This window comes from Chaetura pelagica, unplaced genomic scaffold (assembly GCF_000747805.2).
Source record: "Chaetura pelagica isolate M959 unplaced genomic scaffold, ChaPel_1.0 scaffold343, whole genome shotgun sequence".
Taxonomy (NCBI): Eukaryota; Metazoa; Chordata; class Aves; order Apodiformes; family Apodidae; genus Chaetura; species Chaetura pelagica.
In genome coordinates, this window is record NW_009952873.1 from 1410806 (window position 1) to 1417485 (window position 6680).

Consider the following 6680-nt stretch of genomic DNA (forward strand, 5'->3'; position numbering starts at 1 on the left):
GGCAGCAAGGCACAAAGAGCACACGTGCATTTTCATTGCTTAGTCCAAAACTAGTCCCTAAAAGCCACAACCAGTTTCATTATTTTTAGTTGGCTCATCTCAGAACACTCCTGGCTCTGGAAGCCCATCCTTCAAGCACAGTGTTACTCTGAAGACCCAGTGGCTCAGCCAGGATCTCCCACTGGAGCAGGTGCTGGGAACAGACTTAAGATGGGAAAGGGGGTGAGAGCAGGATCAACCACTCAACAAGGTACTCTATAAAGGTTTGTTTCTCCCCTGTTGCTGCTTCACAAGGTCTGGTTTTACAGACCATGCAATGAAGGTCACAAAATACACAGAAATTGCAGATGTGGGAAGAGTATAAACTGAAACAAGAGGGAAACAAGTTTCTGCTTTCAGTGGTGGCAACTGCTGCTGGCAATCTATAAGGCTACAGTAAAAGGATGGTGCTATCCTTCTAATAGCAGGAAAAGAAAGGGGACAGATGTCATGGATGTCTGGGATCTCTCCCCTCCCAGGGTCTGCCCCTCCAAACATCTGCCCATTGCCTGCAGAAGCTCCCCACAACACTGCTCTTGGCAAGCTTTGGTACCACTAGAGCTTCTCCCACCTCTAGACAGGTCTCTGCTAAGAGAGGCAGAAGATAGCACAGAGTAGGTGGGCACCTCTCTCACTGTCCCACGTTCCCCCAAAACACTCTGAGAGTACACATCTTCTCTCAGGAAAGCCAGGGCATGGTGTGACTGCTGGTGCTCAGCTGGTGCCTCGAGCACAGCAAGGAGGCAGGCACGGGTGGTGTGGGTGGCACCAGCTTCACCGCAGCCATTGAGGAGGCTCAGGGGGTGTTTGAAGCTGTTCCTTGTGGGCAGGATGCCCTCCTGGCTGCTGATCCCCATGGGGCAAAGGGTGAGGACTGCAGTTCCCACCGATGCCTGGTGCCAAAGCTGGCACTGCTGAGGACCTCGTCCCAAGGCAGGCACCTTCTTCCACACAGTGCCAGCTCTGAAGCCCACTCATGCCCAGAAGAGGCAGCTCCTCCAGCCCCATCCTAAGACTACCATTCATTCCCGCCTGCAGATCCCACGCCAGGAGAACAGGAAAAGACACTGGCAGCAAATGACACTCTCTCTCATCCAAAGAGAGAAAAATAAAGGCAAAGCAGCACTTTTGACCTCTCCCCTCCCCCTACACAGTCCCCTGTAAAACACTTTGGGACGTGAAGAGGAGCAAGAAACCCTGGCAGGCGTTTGATAGGGGCCACAAGGAAGGACTGGGAGGACCCCTCCACACTGGAAAATTATTAAACAGGCAGAAAGCACACCATGACCTCTCATCTGCAGCAGACCTGGGTGGGTGCGGGGCACAGGGGGAGCAGGGCAGAAGAAAACAGGGACAAAGATGTTACCTTGCAGACGGCGCGGTCGGGACACGAGCTGACAGGAGACGCTAAGGCAGGACGGAAAGGTGCTGGCTATTTAAATTGTGGAAAGAAAAAATTCAGCTGTGGTGTAATCCTAGACTTCGCCCAACCCACATTCCTTCCCCCACCCCCCAGGGCTGGACAAAAACCTACACATGACTGATTTCATGGCCAGTGCAAAGGGGCTCGTTCCCCCCGCCTGCAAGAAGGGCTCACGCCGCCTCCACCAGTGCTCTCCTTCCCAGGCTGGGACTGCTTGACTCCTGCTCTCCATCATCTCTCTGCCCAAGGCTGTCCCTGGAGGTGCAGGACACCACAGCACACAGGTGCCCTCACAGCCCTGCCCTGAGATCTGCTGGGAAGAGGTAAGAGATGAAATACAAATTCACAGTGAATTCCCATCACAGGGTCTGTGCTCAGCAGGGAGGACATGAGCACGGGGCAAGGTCCTGCACCACAGCCCAAACCACAATGCTCAGGAGGGCTTCAGCAGTGGGCACTAAAGCTCTGAGCTGGATATAAACTGCTAAACTCTCTGCTGCTTCTTACTAAGGGACCAACACAGCCTCATTCACTGAGAGAGTTGCAAACTCTCTTCCCTCACATGCAGAGGGATCTTTGCCACTTGTCTTTCCCAGAAGCAGCACTGCCCCATCTCAGAACATCACTCCAGAAGCCATGAGGGCAGTGGGCAATCAAGCAGCAGGTTTAAAAAAAATCATGCACCAGGGAGAAAAAAAGCCCCGGTTATGCATTCCCAGCACAGAGTTGCAAAATTAGCCGCAGCTGCTTAGGAAGGAGGTCTCTGGATCACTGCAGGTAGGTTACCTGATGACGCTAGCTCCATGCTTTAAGGCCATAAAAAAGACAAACAGAACAGAAAATTGTTCATGGTAGATGTGTTGCAGCTGTGATAGTCCAAGGATGTTAAACAAGGCAAAGTTTTGAAAATATTCTATTACATCTGTTGATAAATATCTGGGGCAAGAGGGTATAAAAAAAGTGACATTTTTTAGTTCATTGGCCTTGTTTTGGGCCTGCAAAGAAGCAGAAACACCTGAGCTGTGTACAAGCAGTTTGAAAAGGTATTAGGAGAACTACAGGAATGAAGCAGCAAACTCTGTGGTGTCACCATGTTAATCTATCATGTACCACCCAGCACTGGGTTTCCTACAGGAGAAACAGGGAAAGGGAAGAGGGATGGGCAGATGTAAGGAACAGATTCAACCAAGGAGTGATCAAATAGATGACGACTTCTCATATAGGGAAGAGATGCCTAGGATAAAGAGAGTGACAACAGAGGTCTAGGAAACAAGGAGAAGACAGGAAAGAGGAACATATAATTTACTACATCTCATACTGCAACAACTAATGACATTTGATTAAATATTCAGATTTAAACCAAAAGCAACTACTTTTTTCTCCCACTGTGCATAATTAATTAAACATGGTACCTGTGGCCATTGCCACAGAGTAAGGAACTAGGCAAAGTCAGAAAGGGCTGCTCCTTCTCCACAGTGATTGAACAGGATGGCTCAAATAAAACAGTCAGCTCCAGTCTTCAAACTGGTGATGGTTGAAAATCAGGTAAGATGTTCCAGAGAAGGAATTACACAAGATGGTGAGATATGGAGAACATCCCTCTGCAGAAATAATCTCACAGTGAATAGTGTAGCTCTTAAATAGTTAGGGTAAGGATATAGGGAATGAAAAAAATCAGCAAAGTCAAATAATACCTTGCCTGGTGGCATGGAGAAAGGAAATTGAATAAGGAAACACTTATAAACATTCTCAAAACTATTGTGTGCATGAGCATCACTACTAAAATATGCCTGGATAACCACGATCACTGCAGTGCACCAGTGGCAACAATCTTATCAACCAGATGACAAGCTAATTGGCAGGAATGAATAGACTATAATAGGAAACTGTGTAACCAATAACAAACTATTTGACTTCCTCCCAGTGAGATAACATTTCACTGAACACAACAATAAGTTGAAAATGAAAGCAAATGTTTCGTGTAGCAGCAAGGGGAAATATTGAATGTACAAACACAAAAGAAAGCTGGAAAATCCCAAGCAAAGCGTATTTAAAGTAAAACATCATTTTATACATCTTCTGGAGTGAAACAAGAAAAGGTCCATATGGTTTTGGGAAATGTTACTTGAGAGATTTAAAACAAAAAAAACCAACACCCCAACCAAACAAAAAAAACCAAACAAAAACCCAAACTATCAACAACAACAACAAAAAAAACCAACATGAAACCTTTTTACTGAAGATAGAAGGAGAAAAGTACCAAAAAAACATCACAAGAAATCACTTACGACTGCAAAAGAAGATGTTTTCAAAACACCTTTTTTAAATTGCAGAAGACAAAGAAACTGAGAGGGACTTTAACCAGGCTCACAGAGACAATGAAAACCTAAAGGGAAAAATGCATAGGATGAAATTTGATTCTAAGATTTTGAGTCTGCAACCATATCTAAGCCAAGTGGAAAAATGAGGGCAGTGATAAACTAAACCTTAGGAAACATAATTGGAAGGAAAAAAATAAGAGAGATGGAAGAATGTGAATAGATTTTCATTGTTTTGTTGTTTTTTTAAAACCAGGCCTAGATACCCTGCACAGGGTAGTAACAGAAAAATAAATTTACAATGAGATAATGCCATTTAAAAATATTTTTACAGATACACATACATTAATTTTATTTATATGAATAAGGAAGACACCAGGGAAAGGCTTTTGCAGCGGTGTTTGCTACCCAGAGTTGTGCAAGCTGAACTAGGTGGCTGCAGAGCATCAACCTCCCAATGCCACAAGTGTTGGCAAGTGGCAGCACTGATGCTGGTGCCTCTCCTCTGTGCATCACCCTCATGCCACCCCCTGGGCTGGCACAATACAGTTATTTTGCAGGTGGCCTCCCCTGCCAGAGGTACAAAATGGAATCCTGTCTGCTTAGGAATCCCTCTGAGCAAGGGCTGAAGATGGCACTAGCCAGAGCAGCCACACTCCTCCCCGCCCCATCTGAAGTGGTTATGCTGGGACCCCACCACTTACTGGGATAGACTGTACTGAGTGATCCTACCCTGAGCAGGTCCTGAAGCAGCTTCTAAGTCCAGGAGAGGCTGCCAAGCCACCTTTGCTGGCGTAGAGCAGCACAGCAGTGGGGCACAGGTGGCTTAGCCACTTCTCCCCATTTTGGAGAAAAGCAAGATGTCCTGGGACTGTTCACAGCTCAGGAAAGAGCTGTGGGAGTTTCTAGGGTGGGGGGAGGCGAGAGGCTTTTGCACATTTCTGAACATATTTGTATATAATTGTATATATTTTCTTTCATCATTAGCTTTTAATTAAAGCTGCGTAGTTTAGTTTTCAATCCGGAGTCTCTCTCTCATTCTCTCTCTCCTTCCCTACCTGAGTGGGAGGAGGAGGGGATCGAGAGCATTTTTGTCGATCCTGAGTCAAACCATGACAACAATAGCACTGGACCAGGAGGATCTCAGTCACTGTACCTCGCACCACAGCCAGGACAAGGGCTGGAAAAGTCCTGTTCCTAAAGGCTACCTGTTCCTCTCTTGAAATTTATGTTGCATTTTGCTCATCTTTACCTTACAACATTTGTCAAGATTTCTGTCTCCAGCTCGGATCCAGTCTTCCACCAGCAGCTGAGGCTGCACCCCTTGGGAAGAGCTCATTGCCTGAATACAGCAGGCCTGGAACAAGCATCCTCTGGAGCTAAATAAGTACTTTCACATTTTCTGGGGCAGATGTGCACAAGAACTGGCCCCAGCCCCCCACATCCTGCAGACATGAGTGCTGGCCCTGCATGCTCTAGCAGGAACCACAGGACCTACCCCCAGCTCTGGTCTTGCTTCGTGTCTGTATCCAGCTGAGCAGGGAATGAGTGTTGATTAGATTTCTGTCCTCCAAAGCATCCAGCTACCTCCAGCCACTTGGAGGGGCAGTTCAAAAGTAAAAGGGCACTCAGAGGGAAAAAGAGGAGAGGGAAATGGTATTTCCAATGTTAAGAAGGCATCAGCTGTGCCTGACCTTTGCTGAGCACCCAAAGCAGCTATGCTCTCCACTTCTACCTCCCCCTCCACTCCTCTGTCATATGTGACAAACTGCCTCCATGCGTTTCAGGGCTGTGTAATCTTGCAAGCCACCTCCCAGCTTCCAGGAACACAATTTTCCGTTATATTATCTGGGAACCAAAGGCCAGAGCAAATACGATGCATTTCCTCTATCTAATAACCACCCTCGTGCTTGCCTTTTCAGCCTGAAAATGTTATTCAGCTTAAGTGACCATGGCTGGTAGCAAGCAAAATTGTCACACATATGCACAGAAAGAGAATAAACAGAGACTGATACTGGCTGGCACGTTACAGGAACCTGGAGACTGCTCAGCAGAGAATGAAGCCAAAGTAAGCACAAAGGATTGACTCCTGCTTGAGCCACTAAGCTCCCTCCCAGAGAGGCATATGTATTTTTAAACTAGAGTGCCAGAAGCCAAAAGCCATTGCAAAAGCCTGCAGTTCCTGCAGTGACAGAAGATGCTGCAGCAGCAATTTGGACAGTCTCATTCAGCTGCAGTTTGCTTCAAAATAATAACCCAAAAGACCAGAATCCTAAGGCAAGAAAAACCCTGTCCCTACTGGACATCTGCAGAGTGGCAGAGGTCTCACTTTTGTGCCCAGGAAGCTTGTGGTGCAAGATGCAGCTGCCTGTGGACACTGTGCTCTGCATACAGGAGATAAACAGATGACACTCCTGCCAGAGCTCAGGAACAAGCTTGAACCCCTGTTTAATTTATGGGCAAAAATGTAGGCACTGCAAGGTTATGCATGTATAAACACATATGTATAGATACCTGTGTGTATGCTTATAATATAATACACATTATAAACAAGAGTTGAGTAGCAACCAAAGAATCCTGAGACTAAAAGACTTCAATCTTTTTAGCATCTTCTTCTACTTGTCCCTGCCCCCCATCAGGTACCACCAGCTCCTCAGGGCTCTTCCCTAGTTCCACTTTGCCAGTGACTGCTCAGCCTGAGCAAGTCCCTGCAGAGTAACTGTGGGAACTAAGCCTGAGGTCTTTTTAGGGAGAGCACAGGAATCACTGCTCTTCCAAGGACTGGTCATTGCCACCTTGATGCGAAACAGGGTAGCTTGCATTGAGAAAATTAAACTCACCTGTTTGTTCTTGCAGCCAACAAGTTCATTAGAGGGTATTTTCATATCAAGAACCACAAG